We start from the raw sequence: 16,515 nt of genomic DNA on the forward strand, positions 1-16,515 counted from the left end.
GATATTTAAAGTCCTTAGCATTCAGGTAGCAGTTAAAACAACAAAAATGGGTAGGATGGTCCAGGGAGAGCATGTAGATTGAGATGAGAAGAAGAAAGAAAACAGAATCCTGGGTGTGGGAAAGAAAGCTTGCCTGGATTCTTGGTGCCCCTATAAAAGGCCCTAGTTGGCGGGCGCGATGGCTCACTCCTGTAATCCCAGCACTTTGGGAGGCTGAGGCTGGTGGATCACCTGAGGTCAGGAGTTCAAGACCAGCCTGACCAACATGGAGAAACCCCGTCTCTACCAAAAATGCAAAATTAGCCGGGCGTGGTGGCGCATGCCTGTAATCCCAGCTACTTGGGAGGCTGAGGCGGGAGAATTGCTTGAACCTGGGAGGCAGAGGTTGCAGTGAGCCAAGATCGCGCCATTGCACTCTAGCCTGGGCAATAAGAGTGAAACTCTGTCTCAAAAATAAAAAAAATAAAAAATAAAGCCCTAGCCACTTGGGCTACAGGAATATACACAATATAGAGAATGTTTGTTTTTGCTTCCCCTAGACACATTTCACTTTTCACATACCATGAGGATGATATCTGTAGTAGCCATTTGTCTAGCTAATTGCCCTGCTCTAAAAAGAAAAAACTTTTCTCCCCAAGAGATCCAAATGCTTATAGCCAGGGCTAGGTCCCTAGGGGCCAGGACCACTGGATCACTATTTTCCTAGGTATTTGTGCTTCTAAAGGGATGAAACCCAGACCTTGGAGACATCACTAGGCTGTAAAAGCTGGAGACACAAATCTGGCCCTTGGAAAGATGTGTTTACATTATAAAAGGTTAAGGTAAGAACCAGGATCATTTCAATCCCATCTTCAAGGAGTGAAAGGTTTTTTGGAAGGGAGCAAGACAGCTGTCTCTCTTCTATGTATAAATGGAGAAAATCCACTGTTATTCATTCCTTTATGGGGTGAAACTTGTAATTCACCCAGAAAGTTTCCAACAGTTCTCATCGTATCACCTGTAGGTCTAGGTGTAGGGAACCTACATGACAATGTGACTTTGGCTGTTGCTCTGTTCGTGAGTATTAATAAAGAACTTTTGGCTGGGCGCAGTGGCTCATGCCTGTGATCCCGGCACTTTGGGAGGTTGAGGCGGGTGGATTGCTTGAGCTCAGGAGTTCAAGACCAGCCTGGGCAACATGGTGAGATGCTCTCTCTACTAAAATTCAAAAAATTAGCCAGGCATGGTGGCACATGCCTGTAGTCTCAGCTACTCAGGAGGCTGAGGTGGGAGAAACACTTGATCCTGGGAGGCAGAGGTTGCAGTGAGCTGAGATGTGCCACCACACTCCATCCTGGGTGACAGAATGAGACCTTGTCTCAAAAAAAAAAAAAAAAAAAGGGGCTGGGCACTGTGGCTTACACCTGTAATCCCAGCACTTTGGGAGGCTGAGGCGGGTGGATCACAAGGTCAGGAGATCAAGACCATCCTGGCTAACATGGTGAAACCCTGTCTCTACTAAAAAATACAAAAAATTAGCCAAACGTGGTGGCTGGCGCCTGTAGTCCGAGCTACTCAGGAGGCTGAGGCAAGAGAATGGCGTGCACCTGGGAGGCGGAGCTTGCAGTGAGCCGAGATCACGCCACTGCACTCCAGCCTGAGCGACAGTGCGAGACTCTGTCTCAAAAACAAAAAACAAAACAAAACAAAAAACTCTTCTGATCCAGATGCCTCACATTTCTTTAGTATTCACACATACAAAGTACTTCGTTGTGTGAGTATCTCAGACCCTTCACAGTTCTTGACAAAACACTGGGGGACATTAACATCTAAGTGGTGGAAAGAGGAAGAGGAGATCAAAAAGGAGACCAAATAGGAATGGTCAGAAGTACATATGGAATAGGCCAGGTGCGGTGGCTCATGCCTGTAATCCCACCAGCATTTTGGGAGGCCGAGGCAGGTGGATCACTTGAGGTCAGGAGTTCGAGACCAATCTGGCCAACATGGTGAAACCCCGTCTGTACTAAAAATACAAAAATTTGCCGGGCATGGTGGCTCATGACTGTAGTCCCAGCTACTTAGGAGGCTGAGGCAGGAGAATTGCTTGAACCTGGGAGGTGGAGGTTGCAGTGAGCCGAGATTGTGCCACTGCACTCCAGCCTGGACAACAGAGCATGACTCAGTCTCAAAAAAAAAGTACATAGTACATACAGAATAACCAGGAAACTGAATTAATTCAAGGTGATGGAAGTCAATGAATAAGAGCTTTCAACGAGGAAGGAATGATCAGCAGTGTCAAATGCTTAGAGAGGTCCAGCAACATTAAGAGTGAAAAGTAGCTATTGACTTTGGCAGTTTGGAGGTCACTTTGCTAAAAGCAATTTCAGTGGAACCAGTTTCCAGTACAGTAGGTAGGGGTATGAATGGATTTCAGGAAGTAGAGACTGCAAATCAGACTATTGCTATTTGGAGAAGCTTAAAGCTGAGAAGGAAAGGAATTGGCACCTGATTAAGATTCAGGATTAAGGGAGAGTTTTGTAATTTTTTTCTTAATGAGTAAGGCCCTAACGTATTTAAGGCTGAGGAGCAGACACCACAGGTTGAAATCAGAGAATGGATAATTCATGGAGCAGTCTGCTGAAAGAGATGGAAAAAGATGGCATTTGGGACACAGGGGGATGGGTGGACCTTGAACAGAAGATGGAATGGAGATAGGGATGGATGTAAATGCACTGTTGCTTGTAGTCGTTCCACTGAGGCTGAAGACCCTGTATTTCTAGTGGCACTGATTTGTATTGTTTTGTAGGGTAGAAACATCCAGATGAAGAAGGGGAGAAGAGTGGTTAGCTGTACCCACCCAACGTTAGAGGTCTGTGGGGCTGGTGTGGTAGACAGGGATGAAAGGGAATTGAGGGCGCTGGTGACGGAGTAGTTCAGAGAGTCAAGCATGGGGTTAAGAAAGGTTGAGGCCAGGCATGGTGGCTCATGCCTATAATTCCAGCACTTTGGGAGGCCAGAGCAGGAGGATGACTTGAAGCCAGGAGTTCGAGACCAGCCTGGGCAACATAGTGAGACCCCATCTATAAAAACTTCTTTTTTTTAAATTAGCCAGGTGAGGTGGTGCATGCCTGTGAGAGGTGAAGCCAGCTGGACTTCCTGGGTTGAGTGGGGACTTGGAGAACTCTTCTATCTAGCTAAAGGATTGTAAATGCACCAATCAGCACTCTGTAAAAATGCACCAATCAGCGCTCTGTGTCTAGCTAAAGGATTGTAAATGTGCCAATCAGCACTCTGTAAAAACGCATCAATCAGCGCTCTATGCCTAGCTAAAGGATTGTAAATGCACCAACCAGCACTCTGTAAAATGGACCAATCAGCAGGATGTGGGCAGGGACAAATAAGGGAATAAAAGCTGGCCACCCCCAGCCAGCAGCAGCAACCCGCTCGGGTCCCCTTCCATACTGTGGAAGCTTTGATCTTTTGCTCTTCACAATACATCTTGCTGCTGCTCACTCTTTAGGTCCGCACCACCTTTAAGAGCTGTAACACTAACCGTGAAGGTCCACAGGTTCATTCTTGAAGTCAGCGAGACCAAGAACCCACCAGAAGGAACGAATTCCGGACATACCTGTAGTTCTAGCTACCCAGGAAGCTGAAGTGGGAGGATCGCTTGAGCCCAGGAGTTCAAGGCCGCAGTGAGCTAGGATCGTGCCTTTGCACTCTAGCCTGGGTGGTAGAGTGAGATCCCTGTCTCAGAAAAGCAAACAAACAAACAAACAAACAAAACAAAAACCATTGAGAGGGGAAGGAAAAGAGGCCAGGAGGGACTGACAGACTGGGAGAAAAAAGAGGGCTTAAAGGACTAGAGGAGTCCATAAGAGGTTAAAAAACTAAACCAAAAAAACAAAAAACAAACAAAAAAAAAACCTCACATGTAGGCGGGGGCCTGAGGGAGCAGAAAGGAGAGGGCGCTGTGGTTCAAATGAAACACTGGGGTTATAGATGTTAGAGGTGAGCAGTTCCAGACCACAATAAACTTCAAGATGTGGTGCTTTGTGTGTGGCTGAAGTGCAACAGAGAAGGTAATTGAGAGAGTCAAGGAAATGAGAAGTTGCTGATTGTGTCATCTTCATAGACAATGAGATCCCCTCGTAAAAGAGTCAGGAATTAAGAGTCGGGAGGGAGATGATGGGCCACATGCCAGTATCTTTACTTAAAAAGAGGAGAGTGAAGGATATGTAAGAATTTGCTAGGCAGACTGGGATGGAGGGGATGGCCATTCTAGCTAGAGGGAGGAGACTGGGAAAAGGCATGGTTGGAAGTGTGAAACAGCCTGATCTTTTTAGGGAACTAAAACCAGTATGAGTGACGCTAAGTGTGAGTACAGGAATGTGGCAGCAGATGAGACTGGATTAGTAGGCAGAGCTGACATATGGAGGGCCTTGTGCACTAAACCAAATGATGCAGAGCCACTGAGGGGTTTTAAGCTGAGTATTGACTTAATTCTGGTTTGTATTTTAGATTTTCTAAGGTCAAGTGTGGAAAATTAGATTCAGGTAGGAATAGAGCCCCAGAGACCAGTTACAGGGCTGTTGCAATTGCCCAAGCCAGGATGAGGGGCGTGGCACTGGCAGTGGAGTTGGAGGATGAATTCCAGAGCTATTTTGATATCCCACATGTGTTCTTGCAGCTCTACACCCTTTCACCTATTTTCAGCATGCAGTGTGAGGCCTGGTAGGTTTTTCCGTTCAGTTTATGCTCTTTAATGTCCCAGCTCTTCACCCCAGAGGCAGCCTTCAGACCTTTGAGGATGGGGTCCTTATCACTAATATCTCTGCTATGCCCACTCCATAGGGCAGGGGATGAAATTATCCAAAGCTTTTTGGTCTCAGTTAATTTACTTTTCTTTACTTGCTTTTGTTTCTCTCTACCAAATCCTTCAGTTAATCTGAGGCAAGAATTTCATACCTTGAACATTATGGAATCAGGTTATTTCTTTTTCAGTGCTCTGTTGCCTAGAGGTTCGTATGTGACAAATTGAAAGGGCTAATACTATATATGAAAGTTACACTCAGTATATGAAACCGACAGACCCTCTCCCCCATCCCCCACTTAGCACTCTCCCCACTTTTTCAGGGTTACTCATTGCTGTTTGTAGTAGGCAAAATTCTAAGATGATCCCCAATATTCCCTCATCCCGGTGTATACATACTTTCTCCCTGTTACTTAGTCAAACATGAATCTAGAAACTGCTGTGAAGGGATTGTGCAGATGTAATTAAGTCAGCTAATTTTAAGAAATAAAGATTATCTTGGGTAAGCCTGACCTAATCAAGTGAACTCTTAAAAAGGACTGAGCTCTTCAGTCACAAAAAGACAAATACTGTATAATTCCACCTATAGGATGTATCTAAAGTAGTGAAATCCATAGAAATGGAAAGTAGAAGGGTTGTCAACAGGGGTTGGGGGAGGGAGGGAGTTTTTTTAAAAGTTATTTTTATTAATTATTATTATTATTTTTGAGACAGAGTCTCACTCCGTCACCCAGGCGGAAGTGCAATGGTGCAATCTCAGCTCACTGCAGCCTCGAATTCCAAGGCTCAGGTGATCCTCCCACCTTAGCCTCCTGAGTAGCTGGAACTATAGGTTGGGGCCACAATGCTCAGCTGATTTTTTGCTTTCTTTTTTTTTTTTTGTAGAGTTGGGATTTCTTCATGTTGCCCAGGCTGGTCTCAAACTCCTGGGCTCAAGCAATCTGCCAGCCTCGGCCTCCGAAAGTCCTGGGATTAGAGGCATTAGCCACCGTGCCCAGCCTGAGCTGTTTTTGAATGGATAGAGATTCAGTTTTGTAAGATGAAAAAGTTCTGGAGATCCATTGCACAACAATGTGAATCTACTTAACACTACTGAACTGCACACTTAAAAAGGGTTAAGATGGGCCACGTGCAGCGGCTCACGCCTGTAATGCCAATACTTTGGGAGATTGAGGTAGGAGGATCACTTGAGCCCAAGAGTTCAAGGCTACAGTGAGCTGTCATCACGCCACTGCATTCTAGCCTGGGCGACAGAGTGAGACCCCGTCTTAAAAAAAAAAAAAAAAAAGTTACGGTGGTAAATTTTATGTTGTGGGGTTTTTTGTTGCTGTTGTTGTTGTTTTGAGATGCAGTCTCTCTCTGTCGCCCAGGCTGGAGTGCAGTGGCGCGATCTTGGCTCACTGCAACCTCCACCTCCTGGGCTCAAGTGATTCTCTTGCCTCAGCCTCCCCAGTAGCTGAGACTACAGGCTCCCGCCACCACTCCCAGCTCATTTTTTCTTAATTTCATTTTTTTTAATTTTTATTTTTAGCAGAGACGTGGTTTCACTATGTTGACCAGGCTGGTCTCAAACTACTGGGCTCAAGCAATCTGCCCGCCTCGGCCTCCCAAAGTGCTGGGATTTACAGGCTGTTGGGTGTTTTTTAACCACAATTTTAAGAGGGCGGGAGGGAACTGGGCTATTTCTTGTGAGATTCAAAGCGTGACAGGAATTTGACACAAGGGAGATTCTCCATTGCTGACTTCGAAGAGGGAGGAGGCCACATCACCAGAATGTGGGGAGTAGAAGGTGGTTACCAGAGGCTGGGAAGGGTAGTGGAGGGGGGAGGAAAGGTGGGATGGTTAATGGATAGAAAAATATAGTTGGATAGAATGAATAAGTTCTAGTATTTTATAGTACAATAGGGCGACTATAGTCAATAATTTATTGTACATTTAAAAATAGCTAAAAGAATATAATCGGATTGTTTGTAACACAAAGGATAAATGCTTGAGGTGACAAATACCCCATTCACCCTGATGTGATTATTATGCATTGTATGCCTGTATCAAAATATTTCATGTACCCCATAATATATACACCTACTATGGTACCCACAAAAATTAAAATTAAAAATTAAAAAACAAAACAAGACAAGGAATATGTGTGGCTTCTAACAGTTGAGAGCACCCACCACCCCAACTGCCAGCAAGAATATGGGAACTTCAGTCCTACAGCCACAAGGAACTAAATTCTGCCACAACGACATGAGTCTGGAAGAAGACCTTTAGCCTCATATGAGTTTGAAGCCTGGCCAACACCTTGACCCTGAGCAGAGGACCCAGTTAACCTGTGCCTGGATTCTTGATCCATGGAAAGTGTAAGAAAATAAATGTGTGTGTGTGTGTGTGTAGGGGGGTTTATTGTTTTTTAAATGAATTTTTATTTAGAGATAAAGTATTGCTACATTGCCCAGGCTGGAGTGCAGTGGCTGTTCACAGGTGTAATCATATTGCATTACAGCTCCAAACTCCTGGGCTCAAGCAATCCTCCTTCCTGACGCTCCCAAGTACCTGGTACCACAAGTGCACACTACTGTACCCTTAAATAAAAATTAAAAAAAAAAAATTAAGACTGGGCACAGTAGTCCCAGCACCTTGGGAGGCGGAGGCAGGCAGATTGCTTGAGCCCAGAGTTCCAGACCAACCTGGGCAACATGGTGAAACTCCCATCTCCACTTAAAAAATGTATATATATAGACTATATCTAGAAACAGATACATAAATTCTTATACAATTAATTCCCAGAAGTGTATAAGAAATCACTTTGTTTGTTTTTGAGACGGAGTCTTGCTCTATTGCCCAGGCTAGAGTGCGGTGGCATGAACTTGGCTCACTGCAGCCTCTGCCTTCTGGGCTCAAGCCTCTCCTGCCTCAGCCTCCCAAGTAGCTGGGATTACAGGCGAGTGCCACCATGCCCAGCTAATTTTTTTTGTATTTTAGTAGAGACAGGGTTTCACCATGTTGCCCAGGGTGGTTTCCAACTCCTGAGGCTCAGGCAATCTGCCCACCTCAGCCTCCCAAAGTGTTGGGATTACAGGCGTGAGCCACCATGCCAGGCCAATAAATCACTTTGTTTACAAACCAAAACATGTTGAAATCAATGGAATTGGGATAATTCTGTGGGATTCTAAATACAAATGGTACACACCTGATTTGAAACAGAGAAAAGGTGTTAATTACAGAAGTCTGATTGCAAGTGTTAATTTCATAACACTCCAACATGACTATAAAATTTCTTTAATCCAATGTATACTTATTACAAAATTCTTTTCTTTTCTTTCTTTTTTTTTTTTTTTTTTTGAGACGGAGTCTGGCTCTGTCACCTGGGCTGGAGTGCAGTGGCGCAATCTCGGCTCATTGCAACCTTCGCCTCCCGGGTTCAAACAATTCTCCTGCCTCAGCCTCCCGAGTAGCTGGAACTACAGGCGTGTGCCACCATGCCCGGATATTTTTTTGTATTTTTAGTAGAGATGGGATTTAACCATGTTGGTCAGGCTGGTCTCGAACTCCTGACCTCGTGATCTGCCCGCCTCAGCCTCCCAAAATGCTGGGATTACAGATGTGAGCCACTGAGCCACTGAACCCAGCTACTTATTATAAAATTCTATAAGAATTTTTCATTACCCTGGCCGGGCGCGGTGGCTCATGCCTGTAATCCCAGCACTTTGGGAGGCCGAGGCGGATGGATCACGAGGTCAGGAGATCGAGACCATCCTGGCTAGCACGGTGAAATCCCGTCTCTACTAAAAATACAAAAAATCAGCCAGGCGTGGTGGCGGGTGCCTGTGGTCCCAGCTGCTCGGGAGGCTGAGGAAGGAGAATGGCGTGAATCCGGGAGGCGGAGGTTACAGTGAGCCGGTGATCAAGCCACTGCACTCTAGCCTGGGCGACAGAGCGAGACTCCGTCTCAAAAAAAAAAAAAAGTAATAATTTTTCATTACTCCTAAATATAGAGTTTGGAACACTCTCTTCAGAAACAGCAACTACATATTTTGCCATGTTATAATTGATTAATAAAAAGGATGTTTATCCTGGCTAACATGGTGAAACCCCGTCTCTACTAAAAATACAAAAAATTAGCCGGGCGTGGTGGCGGGCACCTGTAGTCCCAGCTACTCGGGAGGCTGAGGCAGGAGAATGGCATGAACCCAGGAGGCAGAGCTTGCAGTGAGCCGAGATCGCGCCACTGCACTCCAGCCTGGGAGACAGAGCGAGACTCCATCTCAAAAAAATAAAAATAAAAAAATAAAAACAAATAAAAAGGATGTTTATAAAAAGGTTAAAGAGTATTATAAAAAACTAAATTTGTGATTGCTAGTGTACCAATACTTTATTTTAGAAATTTATTTATGGAACTGGCAATTGTTCCTTGTTTTATTTATTTTTTGTTTGTTTGTTTGTTTGTTTTTGAGCCAGAGTCTAGCTCTGTCACCCAGGCCGGAGTGCAGTGGCTCGATCTAGGCTCGCTACAGCCTCTACCTCCCCACTCAAGCGATTTTCCTGCCTCAGCCTCCAGAGTAGCTGGGATTACAGGTGCCCACCACCATGCCTGGCTAATTTTTTTGTTGTTGTATTTTTAGTGGAGATGGGGTTTCGCCATGTTGGTCAGGCTGGTCTTGCACTCCTGACCTTAAGTGATCCGCCCACCTCGGCCTCCCAAAGTGTTGGGATTACAGGTGTGAGTCACCGCCCCTGGCCTGAAGGCATTTTATTTTATTTATTTATTTATTTATTTATTTATTTATTTATTTATTTATTGAGATGGAGTCTCGCTCTGTCGCCCAGGCTGGAGTGCAGTGGTGTGATCTCGGCTCACTGCAAGCTCTGCTTCCTGGGTTCACGCCATTATCCTGCCTCAGCCTCCCGAGTAGCTGGAACTACTGGTGCCCGCCACCATGCCCGGCGAATTTTTTGTAACTGAAGGCATTTTAAAGAAAATATTGAGATGTAGCATTAACAGAGAGATTGCTCATAACCCATTTAAGATTTTAGTAACTGGCTGGGCACGGTGGCTCACGCCTGTAATACCAGCACTTTGGGAGGCCGAGGCAGGCTGATCACTAGGTCAGGAGTTCAAGACCAGCCTGGCCAACATGGTGAAACCCCCGTCTCTACTAAAAATACAAAAATTACCTGGGTGTGGGGGTGGGCACCTGTAATCCCAGCTACTCGGGAGGCTGGGGAGGCAGGAGAATTGCCTGAACCTGGGAGGAAGAGGCTGCAGTGAGCTGAGATTGTGCCACTGCACTCCAGCCTGGGCAACAGAGTGAGACTCAGTCTCAAAACAAAAAAAAAAAGATTTTAGTAACTTTTATCCTGTTTTAATAATACTGACTCAGAAACTATAATGTGTACTTTATAATTTACTTCCTAGATGACACTTGATTTTCTTCAAGAGCAAGATAGCTGCCCTGTGCAGTTGGTCTCCTTGAAAACTATTTTAGTTCTATCATAATTTCCTGTGATAAATATTTTGACCTTCTAAAATTTCAGAATATTGCACCAAGTAGAAAGTAGGTTTTTTCTCTTTTCTTCTTCTTCCTTTTTTTTTTTTCTGACAAAGAGGGAATGAGAACTTTAGTGTTCTTTCAATAGCGTTCTTATTTGTAGAAATGCATAACAGTGTCCTAGTAAGGTTTGACAATAACTCTGGTCTTCATCATATTTTGTGATAAAACTTTTGATTTAAAAAAACCTCTGATCTATTTATCATGGCAAATGGATAGAGCTTTCCTGCCTGTTTTCTTTCTTTTCTTTTTTCTTTCTTTCCTTTTTTTTCCTTTGAGCTTAGATTTTTAGAAGCACATATTTAAAAATCAGGTATAAGACTGGATGCAGTGGCTCACGCCTGTAATCCCAGCACTTTGGGAGGCCGAGGCAAGCAGATCACCTGAGCTCAGGAGTTCAAGACCAGCCTGGGCAACATAGCGAAACACTGTCTCTACAAAAAATACAAAAATTAGCTGCGCATGGTGATGTGCGCCTGTAGTCCCCACCACTCAGGAGGCTGAGGCAGGAGAATCGCTTGAGCCCGGGAGGCAGAGGTTCCAGTGAGCCGAGATCGCACTACTGCACTCCAGCCTGGAGACAGAGCAAGACTCCCTCTCAAAAAAAAAAAAAAAAAAAAAAAATCCGTTATAGGTTGTGTCCATATGTCATCTCAGCTACCATCCAAAACTATGATCAAAATGTATTTAGACCAAACTACAGAATGAAGTTTTATTTCTCCTTTTCCTTTCCATTTTTAACCAGACTGTTTTAGTATCATATAAAGTTAATCTTTCACATAATGTTGTGCTACCTATGTCAAATGACTATCTTGCCATACAAAAGCAGAAAATATTGCAATACTCCTTTCTTTCTGTTTGTAAATTCAGTTAATTTCTTGGGAAACACTTTTATTTTCATCAATATGCTATCAGAATTTAACAATTTCAAATTGTATTATGACAGGGTATATTTCTTTAAATATATTATGGCTATACAAAAGCACATCAAATATTTACTTTATGACAGAGAACAGTATTTACATTTGTTCTCCAAAACAACATAAAATACAACTTTAAAAACATTTAGATGAAAATTTGAATAATGTTGACACTAAACAGCCAGATCTTAAACACATAGTATCATAAGGAAAACTCAGGGGACAAGTTATGTTCACATGATACAATGGGATTCAGGACAATTCAAAGATCTCTGTGCGCCATGATTTCACAAATAGTACAAGTAAGTGCTTCTCGAAACATGAAGAAGCCATTTCAACATTTACTATTAACATACAGTGGCTCTCTGACAATACCTGCCATCCTAATATAGATGCACAGGAACTTTTAACTCACCCTAGATACATTTTAAATTGTTTACATATAAACAGTTTTGCCAAAAAAGTAGTTTAAATGTCTGCATTAATTTGAGAACAAGTTCACAACTGTAATAGTTCTTTTTTTTTTTTTTTTTTTTTTAGAGATTCTTGCTCTGTCACCCAGGCCGGAGTGCAGTGGCACAAACACGGCTCAGTGTAGCCTCGACCTCCCAGGCTCAAGTGATCCTCCCACCTCAGCCTCCCGAGTAGCTGGGACTACCAGAGCATGCCACCACACCCAGCTGATTTTTGTATTTTTAATTTTTTTTTGTAGAGACAGGGTTTTGCCATGTTGCCCAGGCTGGTCTTGAACTCTTGAGCTCAGGCAATCTGCCCATCTTGGCCTCCCAAAGTGCTGGGATGACACATGTGAGCCACCTCACCCAGTCTGTAATAGTTCTTACAGTGTTATAGTGAACACATATTACAACACACTCCATATTGTGTCATATTAGGTGAAAATATATCAGAAAATGAATCTTCATTAACAAGGTACAACCAATGTTTATCCAAAATTAAGTACCTTTTCCCCTTTAAGTCAAAATAGCATAATACCATGATATTATGGCTTTGTGTCTTTTCTGATAATATCTCAGTCTGATCTCAAAAAACAGAGAAAAAGCTGGGTGTGGTGGTGCACACATGTAGTCCCAGCTACTTGGGAGGCTGAGGTGGGAGGGTGGCAGAGCAAGATCCTGTTTCTAAAAAAAAAAAAAAAATGGCTGGGTGTGGTGGCTCACGCCTGTAATCCCAGCACTTTGGGAGGCCAAGGAGGGCGGATCACGAGGTCAGGAATTCAAGACCAGCCTGGCCAACATGGTGAAACCCCATCTCTACTAAAAATACAAAAATCAGCCAGGCGCAGTGGCGGTTGCCTGTAATCCCAACTACTCCGGAGGCTGAGGCAGGTGAATCACTTGAACCCGGGAGGCAGAGTTTGCAGTGAGCTGAGATCGCACCATTGCACTCTAGCCTAGGCGACAGAGTGAGACTCTGTCTCAAAAAAAAAAAAAAAGGAAAATTAATAAGAAGTGGGGATACAGATATGTTTGAATGACAAAGCCATTAAGTTTGACTTAAGACCTTTACCTCTGTGTTTATTTATTTATTTATTTTTGAGACAGAGTTTCACTCTTGTTGCCCAGGCTGGAGTGCAGTGGTGTGATCTTGGCTCACTGCAACCTCCACCTCCCAGGTTCAAGCAATTCTCCTGCCTCAGCCTCCAGGGTAGCTGGGATTACAGGCACCCGCCACCATACCCGGCTAATTTTTATATTTTTAGTAAAGAGGGGGTTTCACCATGTTGGCCAGGCTGATCTCGAACCCCTGACCTCAGGTGACCCGCCTGCCTCGGCCTCCCAAAGTGCTGGGATTACAGGCATGAGCCACCACCCCTGGCCCTGCCTCTGTGTTTAAATGAGGGTAGAGATAGGAAAACTGTAAAAGACAAAGGAAGAAACACCTTGAATTACATGTTTTTTGTGAGATGAAAACATTTTCCTTTAAAGCTGTGTAACTGGAAACATCTTCTGAACAAGGCAATACAAAAACACTACATTACAGCATTGTGCAATGAATACACATGCTGCATTTCACAATAACTGAAAACTATTGGGGATAACCACCTCCAATTACTACTGATTCAGAGAATAAAAAGATTAATGGTTCCAAATTACTTGAGACTTAGGTAAAATAAAAATAAACAAACAAAAAACTATTTTTTTTTTTTTTTGAGACAGGGTCTTGCTTGGTCGCCCAGGCTGGAATGCAGTCGTGTGATCTTGGCTCACTGCAACCTCCACCTCCCTGGGCTCAGGTGATTCTCCCATTTCAGCCTCCTGAGTAGCTGGGCCCACAGGCAAGCACCACCACACCCAGCTAATTTTTGTATTTTTTTTTTTTTTTGTAGAGATGGGGTTTCACCATGTTGTCCAGGCTGATGTCAAACTCCTAGGCTCAAGCGATCCTCCCACTTTGGCCTCCCAAAGTGCTAGGATTACAGGTGTGAGCCACTGTGCTTCCCCACAAAATAACTATTTTTTAAATGGCAGTATGTATGGTATGCAACAAGACTCCCATAAACCTGGCAGAGTCTTTTTTTGTGCAAAGTAGGGAGGGCAGGGGTCAAATGTAGCATATTTAATAGTGACTACATTAAAGAAAAATATAAATCCATCTTCAATGCTTTTTCTTTTTTAAACAATGTTTTCTTTTTATTCAAATCAATTCAAACTTTATAAAAATTTTAATGTTGCAAGATAATACAATCACTTACAAAAACCAATTGTACAATCAAGTTCTAACCAAGATAATGTTTACTAATCTAACAAGATCAAGATAAAACATTTAGCAAAGGAAAATATAGATAACACAAAAAATACTATCATAGGAATCTAAGATCATCTAATACTTTAAAAAATAATAGTTCTAGTTGTCTTTATATGTTATGACAATTTATAGCAGAGTTTAATAACAGAAAAAGCAACAATGTCTATATTGGTGGGATAAATTTAAGATTTTTATGTGCAAGGCCACTTAAAAAGAGGACAAACCACAGATGAAAATGAAGGCGACAGAAAAATTCAACTTTTCACAACCAAAAAATTAGTGCAACCTTAAAATAATTTGGAAAACGATGTTCTAAAAGATATGTTGCAGATCTGTGTTCTATTGTCTAAGATTATATCAATGCATAATTCTAAATCTTTCTAAAGTGTAAGATTAAAAATATGTAATCTAATGTACAAGGTATATGTAAATTCTGTGTTTTATCACATATGTATGTCTCTTCAACACTAGCTTTTGAAAATGGGCCATTTGAAGAGACAACAATTTTTAGGCCAGTAATTACAGGCATCCATCATGCCTGTAATCTCCAGCATTTTGAGAGGCCAAGGCAGGAGGATCACGTAAGGCCAGGAGTTCAAGACCAGCCTGGGCAACATAGTGAAACCCAGTCTCTTAAAAAAAAAAAAAAAAAATTAGCTGGGTGTGGTGGCTCGTGGTGGGAGGATCACTTGAGCCCAGGATCCTCCCACTGTGATCCTCCTACCACACACCACCATGCCCTGTGATCATGCTACTGCACTCCAGCCTGGGTGACAGGGTGAGACCCTGTCTCAAAAATAAAGACAACAATTTTCATTTGAAAAATTTCATTCAGGCAGGGTGAGGTGGCTCACACCTGTAATCCCAGCACTTTGGGAGGCTGAGGCAGGCAGATCACCTGAGGTTAGGACTTTGAGACCAGCTTGGCCAACATAGTGAAACCCCGTCTCTACTAAAAATACAAAAATTAGCTGGGTGTGGTGGCACGTGCCTGTAATCCCAGCTACTCGGGAGGCTGAGGCAGGAGAATTGCTTGAACCTGAGAGGTGGAGGTTGCAGCAAGGTGAGATCGTGCCACTGCACTCCAACCTGGGCAACAGGAGCCAAACTCCGTCTCAAAAAAAAAAAAAAAAAAAAGAAAAGAAAAATTTCATTCAACTTTACCTGGGATTGAATACATATGAAATGTGCTTTCAATACATAAAAATCATAGTGGACAGCAGCAAAGGAGTGGGAGTAGCAGTGGAGGAGGAGTTGCGGCAGATTAAGGAGAATCTGAGAATTCCTATTGTAATTATTTTGGAAATTGATAAGGATAATTCACACTTCTAAGAACTCAAGACTTTACTTTTTAAAGGACCAAAATAAACTCAAGACACCTTGCCAACACTTCCCCACCTCTCAACAAATTGATTACTCTTTTACACATAAAACTGAAACAGTTATGGCATCAAAATTGATAGCAACGAAAGTTTGTAAAACTGTATTTCAGTCTCTTTTTCTTGATTCCAAAGTGCAAGATGCAGGGTTTTCATAATCCTTTAGCAATGCTCCTCCTGTAAATAAGCCTTCATTTTGTTTGGCAAGGGCAGTTTTTGAAATAAGTCTATTCTGGTATGCTGACATAAAACAAATGTCATGGGTGCTGCAAAGAACAAACCTGTATGAATTGTAATATTGGATTGGTCAGTCTTACAGGGTAAATTGCAGATCCAGGTAACCGAGACCTTCAATAAGAAAAAACTCTATTTTCCAGAGTCCCTGGTTGAATGTTCAATTAGATCAACTAATTGTCCTTTCACATCTGGTTGCTCATAAAAGCAAAACCTACCATTCGAGTGTTCAATTCTAGTGTGAAGTGTTTTACTATGGGAGCAAAAGCTTGAGCTTGAAAGATAACAGTCATTATGGCTATCTGGGACAAGAAAAAAACCATCTAGCACATTTGCTCACTTTTCTTCTGCCTGTCAGTGTTTGATTGCCCCCAGCACCATTGTTATTTTGCAGGTTTTTTCAGCTCCTCTGTAAGGCTTGTCACAACCATAGTGTCACTACTTTGGACAGAATCATCAACTCTTGCAACCCCAGGAGGACAGTCAGGATTAGAATTCAAATGACAGTGGATACTTTCAGACACACACATAGACAACTGCACCTGTGAGTCCACAGAAGTTCCTTTAGATTCTGTATTGGAGGTAGTAATGATGAAAGTAATGATGAAAGTGTCTTCAGGAATGTCTTCATGGCTTGCTCTTGGGCTCTGCATTGTAACTCCTACAGGTACCTGTAACTCCTACAGGTACCAATGAACAAGCCATTCAGAGATGGATCCACAAAGATCTCTGGAGCAATGACCAGGTCCTGCTCTACCCGATTCTCAGCTTTGGGGATAGAATTCCCAGAAACATCTGTGTCCGGAGTTGGTTCCTTCCAGTGGGTTCTTGGTCTTGCTGACTTCAAGAATGAAGCCGTGGACCTTCGCGGTGAG

The sequence above is a fragment of the Pan troglodytes genome, chromosome X (assembly GCF_028858775.2).
Source record: "Pan troglodytes isolate AG18354 chromosome X, NHGRI_mPanTro3-v2.0_pri, whole genome shotgun sequence".
Lineage (NCBI taxonomy): Eukaryota > Metazoa > Chordata > Mammalia > Primates > Hominidae > Pan > Pan troglodytes.